The following is a 23,309-nucleotide window of genomic DNA, read 5'->3' on the forward strand; positions in this document are numbered from 1 at the left end:
GTGAAGGCAACTCCATAGACCTAGTCTTCACTAATCTCTGTGCCGTTTCCAACTTCCTTAACTATCCCTTTCCTCTCTCTTTGACCACCATCTACTAACTTTTTCTTTTACTCTAGCTACTACATCTTTGCAAGCCCCCAAAAACTGCTACCTTGCAGGAATTTAATCCTCTTAAGTCTGGAAAGACAAAAAACAGAAGGGGCGCTTCCTTGTGCAGATCAATTGATGTACAAAAATAGAAACAAAACTTGCTCCTATAATACTCACAAACAAGGCAGCACTCATCATGCTATTGGGCACAGGATGACATTTTAACAGTGCTCCATCTCACTGATGTTAACCTCTTCAGATCCGACAGAGTTTTGAACAAAGCATTTTGATCTTCGGGTTCCTCCATCCTTGGCTCTTATCTCCAAACTGGATATGAGTGAGAAGAGGGATACAACAAACAAATCCTAGTGCAAATAAGTGAGATCTCAGATGATATCAAATGAATCACGCTTGATGGTATACACACAAACACTGCAGCACTCAGATGTGCTATTAGGGGCAGACTGGAGTCTCACAGCACTCCAGCTCGCTGAAGTGGCTAAAAGTTCAATCCACTTGATACAAAAGAGAGAAAACGATACAAAGTAATATGTAAAACAAATTGACACTTTAATTAAAAAACATTAAAAATATTACAGCACAGACATGTGCATAAAAAAGTGTGCTACACATTTCTCAGTCATCAGACCGTTTCTTCAGGCATATACACAGATTACCTTGTATCATATTAAATATATCTTAACCAGTCACCTAACCTTGAATCTATTACATCATAGAGAACACAGGTAAATAGGATTAGTCATTAACTGAAGCATACAACATACAGAAGCAAATTAATACATCCAACAGCCCCACATGATAAAAATCTATACGGTATACTAAGGAATAGATACTATTGTTGCTGACAGTTTGTCAGACAGATATGAAGAAACAACGCCACCATTAGGATTCACATATAATCAATCTGGTTAGAGCAATGATGGACTTTAAAAAAAAGGGATTCATTAATATTTTGGATTTTTTTTCATTTTAGCGTCTTAAAGGGACACTTATAGGGAAGTAACATTAAATTATAACATTTTTACCATAACTCTCACATTAAAAATGTGAAGACAGATTGTCTCAATCTTCCCCAACTACCAAAAGCATTTAAATCCCAGAAAAAACAAAGAATATTAACAATATTGACAATTAAAAAAATAAAAAATAAAAAGTAATTATAGTGAAAATGTGTAACCTATAACTAAACTATTAATAACTACTAGTGAGGACAGCTATCTGACCTAGTAGCTGATAAATGTTTTAATTAAGTACTGTGTAAAATTAGCCCTTTAAAACTAACAATAAACCTCTTTGGCAGGACTAACCTCCATGTTTGAATGCCGAATACTCAGCAAGTGACATTCAAAAATGTGTAAGTAACCCTTATGTGGATAAAATAAAAAGTGTTTAAATGGTTTATGAGTATTCTGAAAGAGAAGAACGCAAGCGGCCACAAACGGACCTCTAAGGGTAAAAGTTTTATTTGCAAATGAAAATAGCGCAATGTGAAAAAGCACGTACAATTTATAAAATGAATAATTGCAGTTAGTAAAAAAGTGTCACTGTATTCAGCTTCTCCACCGGACCATGTCTATTCTTTGAACTTGGTTGCTCCTTGCTGTGATCCTTCCTTAGTCACCGATCTGGTGTACGGACTGTTTGCGGAGCTAGTTCACTATTTACAGACAGGTTTTATGGCGTTGCTGCGATGACACATTGTCCTCTGTCCTCAACGCGTTTCGTCTGGTGGCACCCAGACTTTTTCAAGAGGTAAGTTTACAGAGCTACTGAGCTCTGATTTGAAATAGCCAGTTTCTAAAACTCCCGGTTTTCTTATTCGGTCCTAATTGGCTAGGGGGTGTCCAATTGGAAAGTATTGATCGGCTCAGCACCCATCCTGACCTGGGACTTAGAGAATCTGCTTGTCGCTCATAAATTGATCTAATAAATATATATATATTCATAATATCTAAAATTGATAAAAAGGGTCAGAACACAATTAATACAGCTCATATGTGAACCCATTGTATATATGTGTTCTAACTGGCAAATACCTGATACTATTATGCCCAATATATAGATCCTATTGTTACATAAAGGCGTTGTTCTTCTGGTTTATAAAATTCACTAGTACACTTATAAAGTCTAAAATTAATAAAGGCATTATTCTTGCGGTCTATGTAATTCACTGATACACTCATAATGTCTAAAATTGATAAAGGACTGTGAACTACAGAGACAACAAAGGCAAAAAACAAATTTGAACCCAGTGGATATATGTTAATTGTGTTCTAACCAACAGATGCTGGATACTATTATTATTAAGCCTATTATACAGATCCTTGTGTTACATTAAGGCTTGTAGATCCAGATCAATATTTAAGCCCTTCTCATTCACTGTATTAAAGGCGTTAAGTTCATGTATCCAGTATGTTTCTTTTTGTCTGTGTCTTTAATCTGTTATTGGTAGTGTATGGTGCTACCCCGTCTAGTATCATGATTTTTAAACTACAGGGATTGGAGTTATGGTGGATCTTGAAGTGTTCTGGTACACTGTGTGTTTCTAATTTATTTTTAATATTATTCCAATGTTCACAAAACCTTGTTTTAGCCATTCTTTTCGTTCTTCCTATACAGGAACATTTACATTCGCATGTAAGTAGGTACACCACATATGTCGATCTACATGTGAATTTATGTTTGACCTTATATTCTTTGATATTGTTAGTGTCCTTAAAGGTATCCCCCTTAGTTATATGTTTACACATCCCGCACTTATTATGATTACAGGGCCATGTTCCATTTGATCTTATAAACCAATTATTAGGATTGTTTCTAATATGAACTTTGTTGGTTGACCTTAATTTAGAGGAGGCTAAGTGGTTCTTAAGATTTTTATTCTGTTTGAAAACTACTATTGGTCTTGTAGGTAGCATTTTACCTAAAACAGGATCATTAGTGAGTACGCTCCAATGTTTCTTTAAGATATTTTCTATATCTTTGCTTCCCTGACTATATGTTGTAATGAACTGTATCTCCTCTGATGAGTTGGTTTTGTTTTTGTTCTTTGGAATAAGCATAGCTGATCTATTCATAATAGAAACTCTATTTTTGACATTATTAATAAGGTGTTGGTTATATCCTTTTTCTAAAAACCTGTTATCTAATACTTGAGCCTCACTCTGGTAGTCTGATTCATGGGTACAATTTCTTTTTAACCTTTGGTACTGTCCTAGAGGTATGTTATTTTTCTACCTCTGCAGATGACCACTTTTAGCATGTATGAAGCCATTCTTATCAGTGGGCTTCCTATAGTTTTTAACTGAAACATTATTGTCTTGATCTATATGAAGTAACAGATCTAGAAATTCTATTTCTGTTTTTTTGTACATTACTGGTGAATTTTAAATTCATAGAGTTATTATTTATGAATGTTATAAATTGACTCACCAAATCTTCTGGTCCCTGCCAAATAATAATGATATCATCTATGTATCTATGGTAGCGTACTAGATGTTCACCAAAAGGATTATGTTCCCAAATATAATCATTCTCAAATTTGTACATATAAAGGTTAGCATATGAAGGGGCAAAGGTCGTCCCCATCGCCGTACCTTGTGTTTGGACAAAAAATTGGGAATCAAACTAAAAATAATTATATGTAAGAATGAACTCTATACCCTCTAAAATAAAATTGATAAGTGTTTTTGAGAGTGAGCTTCTATTCATATTTTCCTCTATTGTTTTTACTCCTAAAATGTGGGGTATGCAAGTATACAGTGCTGCAACATCGCACGTAATTCACCTATATGAATCTCCCCATTTTAAACCTTCAAAAATCCTTATGGTTTGTGTGGTATCCTTTATATAAAATTTTGTGTTCCTAACTTGTGGCTGTAAAAAATGGTCTATGTACATTGACAGATTGCTAGTTAATGACCCAATGCCTGAAATGATTGGTCTTCCCGGGGGATCAATAAGAGATTTATGGAGCTTCGGGAGGTGATAAAAAGTTGGAACACTAGGGTTTCTTTCTAGAATTAAATGGTATTCATCATTATTGATGGCATTCTCAGATTTAGCTTTTGAAAGAATTTCTTGTAGTATTTTAGTGTAAGTGCTAGTTGGATCAAAACTGATCTTTTTATAGGTTTTTTTATTATTTAGAATTCTATAGGCCTCTTTTAAATAGTCGGCCCTGTCGTGCACAACTACCCCACTCCCTTTATCTGCAGATCTAATGATTAGGTCCATATCTTTTTTAGGAAAGAAAGAGTTTACCTATCTCCAATGGACAAATTTGAAAAAAAAAGATCAGTTTCGAACCAACTAGCACTTACACTAAAATACTACAAGAAATTCTTTCAAAAGCTAAATTTGAGAATGCCATCAATAATGATGAATACCATTTCATTCTAGAAAGAAACTCTAGTGTTCCAACTTTTTATCACCTCCTGAAGGTCCATAAATCTCTTATTGACCCCCGGGAAGACCAATCATTTCGGGCATTGGGTCATTAGCTGGCAATCTGTCAATGTACATAGACCATTTTTTACAGTCACTTGTTAGGAATACAAAATCTTATATAAAGGATACCACACAAACCATAAGGATTTTTAAGGTTTAAAATGGGAAGATTCATATAGGTGGATTACGTGTGATGGTGCAGCACTGTATACTTGCATACCCCACATTTTAGGAGTAAAAGCAATAGAGGAAAATATGAATAGAAGCTCACTCTCAAAAACACTTATCAATTTTATTTTAGAGGGTATAGAGTTCATTCTTACAAATAATTATTTTCAGTTTGATTCCCAATTTTTTGTCCAAACACAAGGTACAGCGATGGGGACGACCTTTGGCCCTTCATATGCTAACCTTTATATGTACAAATTTGAGAATGATTATATTTGGGAACATAATCCTTTTGGTGAACATCTAGTACGCTACCATAGATACATAGATGATATCATTATTATTTGGCAGGGACCAGAAGATTTGGTGAGTCAATTTATAACATTCATAAATAATAACTCTATGAATTTAAAATTCACCAGTAATGTACAAAAAATAGAAATAGAATTTCTAGATCTGTTACTTCATATAGATCAAGACAATAAGGTCGCAGTTAAAAACTATGGGAAGCCCACTGATAAGAATGGCTTCATACATGCTAAAAGTGGTTATCTGCAGAGGTAGAAAAATAACATACCTCTAGGACAGTACCAAAGGTTAAAAAGAAATTGTACCCACAAATCAAACTACCAGAGTGAGGCTCAAGAATTAGATAACAGGTTTTTAGAAAAAGGATATAACCAACACCTTATTAATAATGTCAAAAATAGAGTTTCTATTATGAATAGATCAGATATGCTTATTCCAATGAACAAAACAAAACCAACTCATAAGATGAGATACGGTTCAATACAACATATAGTCAGGGAAGCAAAGATATAGAAAATATCTTAAAGAAACATTGGAGTGTACTCACTAATGATCCTGTTTTAGGTAAAATACTACCTCCAAGACCAATAGTGGTTTTCAAAAAGAATAAAAATCTTAAGAACCACTTAGCTCTCTCTAAATTAAGGTCAACCAACAAAGTTCATATTAGAAACAATCCTAATAATTGGCTTCTAAGATCAAATGAAATATGGCCGTGTAATCATATTGTGGTATGTGTAAACATATAACTAAGGGGGATACCTTTAAGGACACTAACAATATCAAAGAATATAAGGTCAAACATAAATTCACATGTAGATCGACATACGTGGTGTACCTACTTACATGTGAATGTAAATGTTCCTATATAGGAAGAACGAAAAGAATGGCTAAAACGAGGTTTTGTGAACATTGGAATAAAATTAAAAATAAATTAGAAACACACAGTTTACCAGAACACTTCAAGATCCACCATAACTCCAATCCCTGTAGTTTAAAAATCATGATACTAGACGGGGTAGCACCATACACTACCAATAACAGATTAAAGACACTTAGACAAAAAGAAACATACTGGATACATGAACTTAAAGGGCCACTAAACCCAAAATCTTTCTTTCATGATTCAGATAGAACATACAAATTTAAAACACATTACAATTTACTTGTATTATTTATTTTGCTTCATTTTTGAGATATCCTTATTGGAAGAAAAAGCAATGCACATGGGTGAGCCAATCACATGAGACTTCTATGTGCAGCAACCAATCAGCAGCTACTGAGCATATCTAGATATGCTTTTCAGCAAAGAATATCAAGAGAATAAAACAAATTAGATAATAGAAGTAAATTAGAAAGATGTTTAAAAATGCATTCTCTTTCTAAATCATGAAAGAAAAAATGTGGGTATCATGGCCCTTTAAGGCCTTAAATACAGTGAATAAGAAGGGCTTAAGTATTAATCTGGATCTACAAGCCTTTATGTAACACAATGATCTGTATAATGGGCTTAATAGTATCAGGCATCTGTTGGTTAGAACACAATTAACATATATCCACTGGGTTCAAATATGTTTTTTGCCTTTTTTTGTCTCTGTAATTCAGTCTTTTTTTGTCTCTGTAGTTCACAGTCCTTTATTAATTTTAGACATTATGAGTGTATCAGTGAATTACATAGACCACAAGAATAATGCCTTTATTAATTCTAGACTTTATAAGTGTACTAGTGAATTTTATAAACCGCAAGAACAACGCCTTTATGTAACAATAGGATCTATATATTGGGAATAATAGTATCAGGTATTTGCCAGTTAGAACACATATATACACTGGGTTCACATATGAGCTGTATTAATTGTGTTCTTCCCCTTTAGCTCACAGCTTTTTATCAATTTTAGACAATGTCAATGTATTAATTTCGTAAACTGCAAGAATTATGTAATGCTAATATACTTTTGTAGCATTTTTAACTTATATATTTTATCTGTGTATCATATATATTGTTTCAATTGTTATACTCGTATATATTTATTAGATCAATTTATGAGCGACAAGCAGATTCTCTAAGTCCCAGGTCAGGGTGCGTGCTGTTCCGATCAGTACTTTCCGATTGGACGCCCCTTAGCCAATTAGGATAAGAAAACCGGGAGTTTTAGAAACTGGCTATTTAAGATCAGAGCTTAGTAGCTCTGTAAACTTACCTCTTGAAAAAGTCTGGGTGCCACCAGACGAAATGCGTTGAGGACAGAGGACAATGTGTCATCGCAGCAACACCAGCAAACCTGTCTGTAAATAGTGAACTAGCTTCCCAAAGGGAAACGGATCCAAATTTATAGATCCAATATGTTTCCCTTAAACGTAATATTCTGTTTGTGCCAATTTTGGGTTATGGTAATGACCATTCTTCAATCAATCTTCCCATGTGTATGTACATGGTGTCTTGATACACTATGTTTTAAAGATTCATTTTTAATAATCCTTAGATGTTCGCTCCATATTTTTCTTATTTTTCTTGTAGTGTGCCCTAAATATTGGACCCCACAGTGACATGTAAGGACATAAATAACAAAATTACTATTACAAGTGATGTGTCCAGAAATGTTAAAAGTCCTACCTGTTGTAGTAGATTTTATAAATCTGACTTTATTAGTCAGAGATTTACACATCAAACATCTTGGGTGGTTACATTTAAACCCCCCATTTGTTTCCTTATATAGCCTATCACCCTTTATGTGTCTTTTCTTAGGGATGCTTTTTTATAGAACCACCTTGGGTGCCAGCTTTTGTTTTATAGTAGGGGCCCTTCTGAATGTAAGCTTAGGAGACTCATGTATGATTTGGCTAAGGATCGGATCTTTTAGAAGCACTGGCCAGTGTTTATGCAGAATTCTTTTAATAGCTTTGAAGTTCAAATTATACTGAGTAATGAAATTGGAACCATGTTTGTTTGCATCTATATCTTGCTTATATATCCTTTTTTTAAAAAAAAAATAGTGATTCTCTATAATACCTTTTGGATATCCTTTATCTAAAAATCTATTCTTAAGGACTAGGCTTTGTTTATCAAATATTTGTTGGGTGGTACACTTCCTATATATCCTACGATTGGCTGTAGGGTATATTGGTCTTCCAACTGGACAGATGATAAAAAAGTATTGCTGTCTACTGGTTTAAAGTAGGTAGATGAAACAAAGATATCTTCTTTGTCCCATGATAGACTGACATCCAAAAAATTGATATTCTCCTTTTGGATATTTGAAGTGAAGGAGAGTCCAAACCTGTTATTATTAAGATATTGAATAAATTCTTGTGCCTCTAATAAACTCCCCTGCAAAATGAATAGCAGGTCATCTATGTTCCTACCATAGAACACCAGGTTTTGCTCCCACCTTGCATTATAAATCAGTGATTCTTCAAAAGACCCCATATAAAGGTTGGCAAAGATGGGAGCAAACCTGGTGCCCATGGTGTACCCCTAACCTGTAAATAATATTTGTCTAGGAACTTGAAGTAGTTGTGATGTAATATAAATTCAATAGCATCCAATAAAAATTTATTTTGTAAGAGGGGCAAATACATATAACCATTAAGGTAATCCTCGATAGCTCTAATCCCTGAATCATGTGGGATATTAGAATAAAGTGCTCCCATGTCGCATGTTATCCACCAGAAACCATCGTTCTTTTTGATGTTTGATAATTTTAAGAGGACATCTGTTGTGTCTTTAATATGCGAAATCAAGTGGATAACATGTTTCTGCAAGAACCTATCAATGTACTTGGATAGATGATCAGTTAGACTTGTGCTTTTATGCACTTTTGGAAGGTGATAGTAAAATGGAGTATCAGGATATCTAGGTAGCAAAAATTATTTTTCTTTTATATTGAGAATGCCCTCTTTGAAACCCCATTCAATTAATTGTTCCAATTGTTTAAAATAAATTTGAGTTTGATCCCCTTTTAGTTTAATATAATAAATTTCATCCAAAAGGATACGTTTTGCTTTATTTACATAATCACAATAGATCATTTGTCAAATCATACATGAGTCTCCTAAGCTTAAATTCAGAAGGGCCCCTACTATAAAACAAAAGCTTGCACCCAGAAAGGTGGTTCTATCAAAAAGGATCCCTAAGAAAAGACACATAAAGGTTGATACGCTAAATAAGCAAACAAATGGGGTTTTTAAATATAACCACAGAAGATGTTTGATTTGTAAATCTCTGACAAGTAAAGCCAGATTTATAAAACCCAAAAACAACATGTAGGACTTTTAAAATTTCTGGACATCACTTGTAATAGTAATTTTGTTATTTATGTCCTTACATGTGACTGTGGGGTCCAATATTTAGGGCGCACTAAAAGAAAAATAAGAAAAAGATGGAGCGAACATCTAAGGAATATTAAAATTGGATCTTTAAAACATAGTGTATCAAGACACCATGTACATACACATGGTAAAATTGATTGCAGAATGGTCATTACCCCATTGGAAATTATTAAACCCAAAATTGGCACGAACAGAATATTATGTTTAAGGCAAAGGGAAACATATTGAATCTATAAATTTGGATCCCTGTTGCCCTTTGGCCTTAACGAGAATATAGATTTGGCAGCATTTAATTAGGAATAATTATTTTAAATAATTATTTTATTTTATTTTGATCAAGTATGTTATTATATTTTTTATGGTTCAATAACATAGAGGTAGAGTTGGTCTCACTACACTATCATATAGGTCGTATTCCCAGTAATAATAATGCAAACACATACTGCATCACATATTGTATTGTATTTTAATTTTTTATTTTAATTTTGAATTTGTCAAGGGGTTGGAAACATAAACTATTAATATCTAGTCTTAAGCGGTTTTTGTCACACGATGTGTATTAGAATACTCATAAACCATTTAAACACTATTTATTTTATCCACATAAGGGTTACTTACACATTTTTGAATATCACTTGCTGAGTATTCGGCATTCAAACATGGAGGTTAGTCCTGCCAAAGAGGTTTATTGTTAGTTTTAAAGGGTTAATTTTACATAGTACTTAATTTACACATTTATCAGCTATTAGGTAAGATAGCTGTCCTCACTAGTTGTTATTAATAGTTTAGTTATAGGTTACACATTTTCACTATAATTACTTTTTCTTTTTTCTTTTTTTAGTTGTTAATATTGTTAAGATTCTTTGTTTTTTCTGGGATTTAAATGCTTTTGGTAGTTGGGGAAGATTGAGACAATCTGTCTTCACATTTTTATTGTGAGAGTTATGGTAAACATTTTATAATTTAATGTTACTTCCCTATAAATGTCTCTTTAAGACGCTAAAATGAAAAAAATTCCAAAATATTAATGAATCCCTTTTTTTTTAAGTCCATCATTGCTCTAACCAGATTGATTATATATGAGTCCTAATGGTGGCGTTTTGCTTCATATCTGTCTGACAAACTGTCAGCAACAATAGTATCTGTTCGTTAGTATACAGTATAGATTTTTATCATGTGGGGCTGTTGGATGTATCAATTTGCTTCTGTATGTTGTACGCTTCAGTTAATGACTAATCCTATTTACCTGTGTTCTCTATGATGTAATAAATTCAATGTTAGGTGATTGGTTAAGATATATTTAAATAAGATACGAGGTAATCTGTGCATATGCCTGAAGAAACGGTCTGCTGACTGAGAAATACGTAGCACACTTTTTTATGCACATGTCTGTGCTGTAATATTTTTAATGTTTTTTAATTAAAGTGTCAATTTGTTTTACATATTACTTTGTATCGTTTTCTCTCTTTTGTATCAAGTGGATTGAACTTTTAGCCACTTCAGCGAGCTGGAGCCCTGTGAGACTCCAGTCTGCCCCTAATAGCAAATCTGAGTGCTGCCGTGTTTGTGAGTATACCATCAAGCGTGATTCATTTGATATCATCTGAGATCTCACTGATTTGCACTAGGATTAGTGTGTTGTATCCCTCTTCTCACTGATAACCAGTTTGGAGTTAAGAGCAAAGGAAGGAGGAACCTGAACATCAACAAGCTTTGTTCAAAACTCTGTCGGATCTGAAGAGGTTAACATCAGTGAGTTGGAGCGCTGTTAAAACTTCAGCCTGTGCCCAATAGCACCACAAGTGCTGCCTTGTTTGTGAGTATTATAGGAGCAAGTTTTGTTTCTATTTTTGTACATCAATTGATCTGCACAAGGAAGTGCCCCTTCTGTTTTTTGTCTTTCCAGACTTAAGAGGATTTGCTTTGGTCATCTATTTGTATCTGGAGGGAGCAGCTACTTGTATTTGCTACTTGTATTTGTTTCCATTATCTGAGAAACTGTCTTCATACCATCTGTTGGCCATAAGGATATATTTATCCATTTGCTTTCTGGATCTTCTGTTGGCGCCCCTGTACTTTAAACTTGTTTCCTATTAGTTAAGTATTTGTTATAGATTGTTGTTTGCTTTGCAGGTGAGGAGCCTTTTGTCCACTATACAATAGTACTATTATTCATGCCCATGGGTCAGTGTCTTTAAGATACTATGGCCCCAAGTTATCAAGGTCTGTCGGACCTGATCCGACAGTGCGGATCAGGTCCAACAGACCTCGCTGAATACGGTGAGAAATATGCTTACCGTATTCAGCATTGCACCAGAAGCTCACAAGAGCTGCTGGTTCACCGCTGCCCCCTGCAGACTCGCAGCCAATAGGCCGCCAGCAGGGGGTGTCAATCAACTGGTGCAGCGTCGCCCCCTGCAGACTCACGGCCAAAAGGCCACCAGCAGGGGGGTGTCAATCAACCCGATCATACTCGATCGGGTTGATTTCCGGCGATGTCTGTCCGCCTGCTCAGAGCAGGTGGACAGGTTATGGAGCAGTGGTCTTTGTGACCGCTGCTTCATAATTGCTGTTTCTGGCGAGTCTGAAGACTCGCCAGAAACAGGGGCCATCAAGCTCCATTCGGAGCTTGTTAAATAGAGGCCTATATGTGATTTTTGATTGCTATAATCATACCATTGAGTATATATTATATCTTCAAGCGGCCACTTTTAGTTTTTATATATGTTAGTCATTTCAATTACCTTTTCTTAGTCCTATCTAGGGAATTTTAAAAAATGCTATCTACCCTAGAGAGAAATAATAGGAGAAATTCCTATAATAATGAAGAAAACATTACTGATATAAACTCAGAAAAAAAGTAATAATGGGAAAAAAACATGAAATTACTTAAAGTGGAACATCGCCATTGGTGTGACCTAGATACTCTCAAAAAGTATAAAATTAAAAAACAAATACCAAGGGGCTTAAGAATTTTGAAAAATTGCTCTTTTAAGGAGGATCAGGATCTCATGAAAAATGGCAGAACATCCTTAATGAATGTTCTTTCGGACTGATAGATCTTCTAATTACACACAGACAGAAACTTTTAGATGAAGTCAGTAATAATATTGAACTTACACAAAATGAATTAGAAGATTGGAAAGATCACACAGACTATATAAGGTTGAATGGCCACTCCATTAAAATTACAGACGAATATCAGGAAGACATTATCACAAGAAAAAATAAAATAAAGAGAAACGAAGAAGACTACTCTAAAGGGGAAGTCTTCACCTATAATAGGACTAGTCAAAATGAGTAGACGGTACTGCAGAACAAAAATACAAATAAGTACAAAAAAAATAGTATGTCCAGAACCCAGTATAAGAATCAACAATCATTTAATAGATATGCAAGATTTAACTAGAATATGAGTGGGGACAATCATTTCTCTGGAAAAGAACAAATAGAGCATACATCAAGAGAGGGACAACTTCAACACCAAAATGGGGATAAATATCAACATCCTAGCACTACAAACAGATTTGCACCACTCTCAAAAGGGATCGATTGTAATAACCCAGATCAAACTATGGTGAAAATGCCTCTAGAGGTCCCTATAGAGACCATCAGAAACCATCCACTTCTAAGGATTTTTTAGGGAGACCAGTAGACCTGACACCATTGTGGAAAAGAGAAAACCATCAGGGACAGATGTTCAAACAATACCCCAATCACTCCCCACAAGTGGTTTATCAAAATCAGCCCCCATATCAGAAAAATACAGGTGTAAAAAGACCTTACACAGACGGGGGAGAAGAGGGAGAGGGAAAACCATACAAAAAGCTAAATTACAAAAAATGAAAGAAGGAATCTTTAACCTCTCATCTTATGCACTATCAGATGATGAAGCGAGAATTTTGGGAAAGAGCCAATCATACTGTCCCCCTCTAACCCTCAAAATATATTTGACCTCTTTGTTGATTTAAATAAATTCAAAAGGAAGTTATCTCTACAGATATATTTTTCACTGATTCTATGGAAACTAATCCAACAAAAAATAGGGAAGAAACCATATATATAGATCCCTCTGATCTCACTGAGGAATTATATGAAACATATACACATACTGATTTAGCACTGCCCTCCTCTTTCAATGCCCCCAGAGAAGATCTCACATATATAGATATATTTCAGACTCTAGTGTCTAGATTTTGAAACCATCCCCAAACATATCATGGGCAAACAAAATATGTGGCCCAATGAAAGGAAAGCTTTACTAAGTCTGAGTGAAAATGAGAACATTGTGATACGCCAAGCAGATAAAGGGGGCAGGATTGTAATTCAGAACTATTGTGATTATGTAAATGAAGTCTTACTGGGTGCCAGCTTTTGTTTTATAGTAGGGGCCCTTCTGAATGTATATAAAGAAAAAATATGCAGTTGTCCCAAGAGGTAAATGAAAAAATTATTACCTTTATTTAAACATTAAGAACAGCAAAAAATAATTAAAAAGACATAAAATGAATGAAAAGATCAGTCTAACGCGTTTCGGCTAGCTGTTGCCGTAATCATAGACTATACCAGGTGTACATTCATTTGTCCTTATATACGTCACTAATCACTTGTTAAATTTTAAACAGCTGTTCAATTTGTTAACATATTAGAAACTACAATGATACAGGGATACTACGGGAAGCAGTTGATTAATACAGTTTAAAGCTGTTTTAGAAAAGCCTAATACAAAAAGTATTACTTTATGCATCTTTGCATAAAAATATAAAGATATGCACATTCTTATATAAACAAATTTCAGATACTGACATATTATGAATGTTTTTAATTCCATCCAATTTCTTATTCATTGATATATATACATATATAGGCATGCTTTTATATAATCGTTGAGCTATATTGTAGTATTTGTGCCAAAGCCAGTGTAATATTTATTTAAACAATTAAATGGATATATAAAAAGCTTTATAAGAGAGAAATGATTAAACAACTTAGGTATCTCTTCTTTGTTAATAAAACATAATATTTTAACCACATTCAATTATTTCAAATACACTATGAAGGCAATGGTTGCATATTAAACAGTCCTAAACTACTTATAGCTGACATTGTTGCTAAAAAAGAGCATGTACTCCAAATCAGTGAAGGAACATGATAAAAAATATCAAAATATGTATTTTAACGGTACTGACTGTAACTGGGGTAAAGGAACAAATATGGTTATAGACAATATAGGATTTAGGTATAGATATAAGGTATCATTATTCCCAGAAATTTATAAGGTCAAACTCAGAATTAAACCCATCTGGGACCTGAGTTCTGTGTCTGAATATCCAATATACCTCTTTGTCAGGATACAGCTAATTGACATACTGTCACTTTAACTTTTTACATCATGTGATCAGCACATCCTATTTAAGCTTACCCTGTCCATCATACGTTGCTAGGTAATTTGATACCACTGGGAATCTTTATTCTAGCCTCACTTTGGATCAACTCAGACGGAACCTGAAGTCTTCATTATTGTTCCTGGGATTTCAGCTTGCTAAACCCTTAGCGGTACACCATACTGCCATCTCTCATTGGTAATTTTAATCTTAGTATTTACTCACCTGCAATTCTAAATTCCTTTCTCACAGTACTGCACCGCTAACACGCCGGAGCGTGTTACGTCACTCTGCAGAGCGACGCAACGATCTGAGACTCAGACACAGGATTTCCTGTAGCCACACAGCCTGTCAGCAGAATCAGCACCGGAGGACAGAACCTGAAAACGGGAAAGTGTCTGTTCAACTACAATGTACTATTACTAAACTGGCATGTACAATACTTTATCTAAGCTGCTGCTGCGTTGCTACTTATGCCTAGTATGCTGCAAGCCTCAACGGAGAATCTAATACACTGATTAATTCCTTTGCTGTAGACTTAATTCCATCTGCCAAACTTCTGCTAACTCACAGGAAACATATTTGTTGCTTATCCATGACTACTGTACTAATTATATTCCTCCCATATTACGTTACACTATCCTTTGCTCTGTATTTAGTATTTTATTCTGGGCTTTGGAATATTACATTACTTAAATATAATTGTAGTTATAATTAGATTTAGTTAGAGCAGGTATCCTTTTCTTACTAGATCAGTGTATAGGTACTATTAAGTACTGTTCCACTACCGTTGACCTATGTTGGTCACCCTCATGTCTATGAGCAAACCAGGGTTTATTCTTGTAATAAAACCCGAAGTGGGGTGTGAGACTGAGCGGCTTAATAAATATATATATACATATAAGGGTGTTGAACTGATTCCTCACACTCTTGTCTTCCTAGAATCTGAGACCTATTTCCACCTCTTATAGGTGTTTTTATAGCTTCAATTATGTTCCAGCTAAAGAATTTTACTGATTGATCATGGATCTCTATAAAATGTCTGCTTAGTTCAGAGCAGGAGATTTTATTTCTAATATCCCCTAGATGCTCTCTAATACGAGTTCTCACATCACGAGTAGTGAGTCCTACGTATTGACTCTTGCAAAGTTTACATTCTACCAGATATATAACATAAGAAAAGCCGCAATTCAAGCAACCCTGTATGTTAAAGGTTTCTCCAGTTACATATGAAGTAAATGTGCTCGTTACATTATGAAACTCACATGCTTTACAGCGACTGCTGCCACACTTAAAGCTACCATTATGTTGGAGCCAAGAACTAAGACTTCTGAATGTAAGCTTAGGAGACTCATGTATGATTTGGCTAAGGATCTATTGTGATTATGTAAATGAAGCAAAACGTATCCTTTTGGATGAAATTTATTATATTAAACTAAAAGGGGATCAAAATCAAATTTATTTTAAACAATTGGAAAAATTAATTGAATGGGGTTTCAAAGAGGGCATTCTCAATAAAAAAGAAAAATAATTTTTGCTAACTAGATATCCTGATACTCCATTTTACTATCACCTTCCAAAAGTGCATAAAAGCACAACTAACCCTCCGGGTAGACCAATTATATTGGGTATAAACAGTCTAACTGATCATCTATCCAAGTACATTGATAGGTTCTTGCAGAAACATGTTATCCACTTGAATTGGCATATTAAAGACACAACAGATGTCCTCTTAAAATTATCAAATATAAAAAAAAACGATGACTTCTGGTGGATAACATGCGACGTGGGAGCACTTTATTCTAATATCCCACATGATTCAGGGATTAGAGCTATCGTGGATTACCTCAATGGTGATATGTATTTGCCCCCCTTACAAAATATTTTTTTTATTGGATGCTATTGAATTTATATTACATCACAACTACTTCAAGTTCCTAGACAAATATTATTTACAGGTTAGGGGTACACCATGGGCACCAGTTTTGTTCCCAGCTTTGCCAACCTTTATATGGGGTCTTTTGAAGAATCACTGATTTATAATGCAAGGTGGGAGCAAAACCTGGTGTTCTATGGTAGGCACATAGATGACCTGCTATTTATTTGGCAGGAGAGTTTATTAGAGGCACAGGAATTTATTCAATATCTTAATAATAACAGGTTTGGACTCTTCTTCACTTCAAATATCCAAAAGGAGAATATCGATTTTTTGGATGTCAGTTTATCATGGGACAAAGAAGGTAACTTTGTTTCATCTACCTACTTTAAACCAGTAGACAGCAATAATTTTTTAGTTTATTATAGCAATCATCTGTTCAGTTGGAAGACCAATATAACCTACAGCCAATTCCGTAGGATACGTAGGAACTGTACCACCCAACAAATATTTGATAAACAAAGCCTAGTCCTTAAGAATAGATTTTTAGATAAAGGATATCCAAAAGGTATTATAGAGAATTGCTACCTAAGGGCGAGACAATTAGATCGGACAATCGGACATCGATTATAGCACCTAATAGCACATCTGAGTGCTGCAGTGTGATGCTGGGCCAGGGGGGCGATAGATAACTGCAACATGAAGAGCTACAGGGGAGAAGATGCGGATAGCATGAATTTCAAAAGATGAGAAAGAAAGTGAGAGGGTGAAGGAATGCAGTGAAAGGTACTGTGTGGAGACAGGAGAATTCCTACTCCCCCTCCTTGTTTGTCTCCTAGTCTGGGAGTGGGACTGAAGTGCAGGCCGCCAGAGGACAGAGAGGCTACCGCAGTTGTGTTAGAGGAGGAAAGCCAAGTTTCAGTAAGGGCTAACAGGTTAAGTGAGTGTGAAATAATTAGGTTGTGAATAGATTTAAGCTTATTGCATACAGAGCGTGAATTTCATAGGGCACAAGAGAAATTGGGTGTACTAACAGAGGTGCAGTTAATGAAGTTTAGAGGGTTACGTGGGCAAGGTGTATGAGGTGTCATTTGGGGTAGTGAATTGAGGGAAGCAGAGGGTGGACCTGGGTTAGGTGAGACATCCCCAGCTGCAGGAAGAAGAAATATGGTGAGCGAATGGAGATAAGAATGTGTCTTATGCGAGTGTTTCTCCTCCCTTGTATCATCTCATGCATCCAACCCCAGAAAGCTGTTCTCAACCTTTAGCTGCCTTCTACACCATTAGAAAAGATGTCTTTACCTCACACCCCTCAAACCCAGCAATCCTACCCACCCCTTCTATGAAAAAACTCTATGCTACTTCCCTCCTGTAATAGAGGAAGAAGTCTCTGTACTCCTATCCTTGGCTCATCTTACAACCTGCCCACTTGATCCTATTCCTTCACAACTTCTTCCCTCTCTCTCTGCTTCACTTACCCCTACCCTAACTCATCTCTTTAACCAATCTCTCACCGCTGGCACATTTCCTGTACCTTCAAGCATGCGTCAATCATACCAATCCTAAAATTGGCTTGACCCCTCCACCCCTTCTAACTATCGACTCGTCTCCTTACTTCCCTTTTCTTTAAAATTATTGTTATTGAACTGGTCTATAATCGGCTAACTCAATTTCTCACAACTATCTCCTTACCTAATGCACTACAATCTGGTTTCCACCCTAAACACTCAACAGAAACCGCTCTTACTAAAGTAACAAATAACCTTTTATCAGCTAAAGCAAAAGGCCACTACTCCTTACTAATTCTTCTTGACCTGTCCGCTGCCTTTGACACAGTTGACCATCCTCTCCTCCTAAAAATACTACATTCATTTGGCATCCGAGACACAGCCCTCTCCTGGTTAGCCTCATATCTCTCAAAACACTTGTTTTCAGTTTCCTTTAACAACATATCTTGTGATCCAATGCCTCTCTCAGTTGGAGTACCGCAAGGCTCTGTCTTGGGTCCCTTGCTTTTCTCTCTCTATACATCATCCCTTAAAAAACTTATAGCCTCCTTTGGATTCCAGTACCACTTATATGCTGATGATACCCAAATCTATCTTTCCTTTCCTGATAACTCACCCTCTTTAATCAACCAGATTTCCAACTGCCTCTCTGCAATTTCCTCTTGGATGTCTTCACACTACCTCCAACTCAATCTGTCCAAAACTGAGCTGCTTCTTATTACCCCCTCTTCGAGACATCCAACACCTGACATTTCTCTGATGGTTGGAGACTCTATTCTCAACACCTCACCCCAGGTACGCTGTCTTGGGGTTACACTTGACTCAGAACTCACATTCAACCCAAATATACAACTGCTTACCAAATGCTGACGTTCACACCAATGTAACATTTCCAGAATTCAACCCTTCCTTATTTAAAAAACTACCAAAATACATATTAATTCCCTTATTTTGTCATGCATCAATTATTGCAATCTACTTCTAAATGGCCTTCCTAAACACCGTCTCTCCTCCCTCCAATCTATTATGAATGCTTCTGCTAGACTCATCCACCTAAGTCGCTGATCTACATCAGCTGCTCCGCTCCACCAATCTCTACACTGGCTCCCCATACACTCCAGAATACAATTTAAAGTATTAACCCTAACTTACAAAACACTCAACAGTCTAACTCCAAACTTTATTTCCTCTTTCATTGTGAACTTTTCCCCATCCCGTCCTCTTCGATCAACCTCTGACCTACATCTCTCCACTACTGTTATCTCTACGTCCCACTCCCGTCTCCAAGACTTTGCACGTGCTGCTCCTGTCCTCTGGAACTCTCAACCCCACAACATAAAACTGTCTCCAACCTTGTATAGCTTCAGACGCTCCTTGAAAACCCTCCTATAAAGAGAGACTTACCATCTCTCCTCCATCTCTCATCCTAACTAAACTAATACATGAAATGCCTGACTCACTGCTGTGAGCTCTCCGGAGCAGGGCCCGCTTCCTCCTGTACTAGATTTGTTTAGTTTTGTTATGTTTTATATTTGATCACAAATTGGAATTTGGCGGCACTATACAAATAATAATAATAATAATAATAATAATAATAATAAACTGAATGTAATACCGCATTGCCTCTATTTTTTTTCCTGATAAGACCCTTTCCATTCCCCCTTCCCCCTCACTCTCCCATATCCTCTCATGCCCCCTCCCCTCCCTTTTCCTAACAGACTAAATATTCTTGTCAATAATGGTACCTATTCTTAATAGTCATTTTTCCCCCAATTATGTAACGCTTTACTAGGTCAACACGATGAGCACTTGAAACCTTTTATCTCCCCTTCCCACCCTACATTAAGAATTAGCTGACCAGCTACCAAAAGTTGTAGTTGTTACTTTAACCCCTCTTGTCCATAGATTTGCTAGGGTATTGTTAAATGTTTGTTTGTATTTCAATGGTGTTATATTTATTCTTATTTTTATTATTACAGCTGGCAAAATCTCCACCAGAGAATTAAAGCTCTTCTACTTTCCCCTCTCTTCTCTTCTTTTTCCTCCCTCTTTTGGCCTGACTGGGTCCAAATCTACTCCATACAAGACATTGTGCAGGTAAGCATAATGCGACACATGTCACACCAAAGACGGGTAATATATCAGACACTTATTTATTATCCATCCAACACAGTAGTTTCTATGAAAATAACTTTGTGGCACAACTAATATATTCCCCTCCACCTCCCTGCACATGGGGACACAACATTTTAAACTAGTCTCACTAAACGTCAAGGGACTGAATTTGCCAATTAAGCATTCAGTTGCTCTATCATGGTTTAAAAAATCAAAAGCGGACTTTGTTTTCGTTCAGGAAACACACTTTTCTAGGGATTCCCAACCTGGTTTTTTAATAGAAACTTTCCAACGAGTCACTTTGCATCAGCCATAAAGAAGAAGAGTGGAGTGGGTATCCTATTACACAGATCCCTCCCATTCCAGTTACTAATCGTAGAATCAGACCCTGGGGGCAGAGAGATTATACTAGTAGGACTTTTGCATAACAGACCAATAACACTAGTGAATACCTATGCACTAAATACTAAACAAGCCAATTTCTTGCATAGACTTACGAGTGGAATACAAAAACTTCAAAAAGTCTCCCTCACACTAGCTGGGAACCTAAATGTAGCATTGGAGCCAACTATTGACTGCTATACAGGTCATAGTGGTATCTTGCCAAAATCATTAATAGACATAGGTACATATCTTCATTCGCTAGCATTGATTGGCACTTGGCGGACCAAACACCCTGGACAAAAATGTTTTACTTTTTACTCCAACCCTCATAAGAGTTACTCGAGGATAGATAACATTTTCATAGATCAAAACCGTTACAGCTTGCTCAAGGACTCCGACATAGAACCAACTAGCTTGTCAGACCATTCTATGATTAGTGTGAACATGAGCTGGTCAGACTCCACGCTGACTCTGTTCCAGTGGAGATTGGATGATTATTTGCTCAAAAACCCCATATTCAGTTCATTACTGAGTACTTTCAACTAAATGAATCATCAGTAACATCCCCTCATTTCCTTTGGGAAGCCCACAAAACGATAATCTGAGGCGAATTTATTAAACATAAAGCTTACCTTAACAAGCAATACCGAACAACCTATGCAAATATAATTACCAAAATACATGAAACACAACACAAAACAAACCGATTAGATTCCTCCATTGCCCTACAGTTAAGGAAAGTAAGAAACAAGCTCAATTACCCTCTCTATAGGGACGTTCAACAAAAAGCACTTCAGCTTAAAAAAATCTATTTCTCAGAATCTAAGAATAGGAATGTCACTAGCTATAACTCTTAGGCAGCGAAGAGTCAGTAATTACATACATAAACTTATTAAATTGGAAGGTAAGGATCTTGTGGGTTGCGATCAAATAGCAAACCAATTTAGATAATTTTATAACAAACTATACAAACTTCCCCCACCGCACCAGTCACGAGCACAAACTGCAAGTGAACTTTATGTTGATGAGGCACATCTCCCTACTATACCCACAGAAATAACTGAGTCCCTAGAGGAGCCCATAACAGCACAGGAAACGTTAGCAGCCATTAAATCTCTCCATTTACATAAAAGTCCAGGACCAGATGGTTTTACTAACCTGTATTACAAACAGTTTGCCCAACTTCTCACCCTGCACCTTAGCTTATTATTCCAATCAGTAGATAATAAATAACCCTGGTCCTGACAAATATTAGAGGCTCACATTACTGTCATACTGAAGGCAGATAAAGACCCAACCAAAGCAGAAAGCTATCGGCCCATATTGTTACTTAATACTGACATAAAGCTATATGCCAAGAAACTATCCTCGCGCTTAAATAAAGTTCTTCCCTTGATAATTCACGCCCATCAATCAGGCTTCATACCTAAGTGAGAGATACAAGATAACACGATAAGGGTCCTCCACCTCATGGAGCATGCTAGACGGTCAAAACAACCTGCAATATGGATCTCGACTGACGCCGAAAAAGCTTTCGACAGGCTGAAATTGAATTTTTTGAGAATCTTTCTGTCGGCCTTCGGTATTGGATCTAAAATGATACACAGAATTCTGAGCCTTTATACATACTCCTAAGCAAAGGGTAAAGTAAACTGCACATTATCAGATAGTTTTAAGATCCAAAACGGTACAAGACAGGGTTGCCCATTGTCCCCGCTCCTATTCACAATATCTATGGAAGTATTGGCTTCACATATAAGGAATAACTTAGACATCAAGAGAATGAGATTAGGTGCCACAGACTATATGATCACCCTTTATGCAGATGAAGTTCTAGTGCTGCTTACCTCCCCAGCTACGTCTCTCCCACCCATGCTCAAGGAATTCCAGACATTTGGGGAACACACAAATTTCTCAATAAATGCCCAAAAATCTGAAACCCTTAACATCTCCATGTCTCACAAAGACTATGATAACTTACAGCCGCTGTGTCCTTATACTCTGAAATACGACAACATTTAAATACCTAGGAACATATTTAACTATGCCCACTAGTAAATTGCTTAAAATAATGATTTACCCCTTCTCTATAAGCTTTGCAAGGACTTTGTCAACTGGCGCGATAAACCTCTTTCCTGGTGGGGTCGAATACAAACAATAAAAATGACCACCCTCCTAATAATTCTATATATACTCCAAACAGTCCCCATCCACTTACCTACCTCATACCTGACACAACTCCAATCATCAATAAATAATTTTATCTGGGGTGGAATAAAACAGCAAAACAATAAAAAGTCCTATTTCAGCCCTTGGGAAGGAGGGACTGGGTCTGCCATTCATTCTCTAATATTATAATGCTACAGACACAGGAGCTGTTCACTGGTGGCGCGTCTCATATTAGGATCAGATGCAATCCTACCTATACATCACTTGGGGCTTGTGCTGATAGAAAGACACGTGACATCCCACTATCAAAAGAGAGAACAAATACTCAGAGAGCCCAGGATTTCATTGTTACAAAGGTCATTCAAGACACTTTTCAAGATACCTATAAAGAGGGAACCTAAGGATCATCCTTGCTTGAGTAAGAGAGTCCAGGATTCCCATTCCCACGGACAGGCAAAAGACCAGGAATTACGCTCAACATCTAAGAAACCATATTTAACCCCTTGC

Source organism: Bombina bombina, chromosome 2, assembly GCF_027579735.1.
Source record: "Bombina bombina isolate aBomBom1 chromosome 2, aBomBom1.pri, whole genome shotgun sequence".
Classification (NCBI taxonomy): Eukaryota; Metazoa; Chordata; class Amphibia; order Anura; family Bombinatoridae; genus Bombina; species Bombina bombina.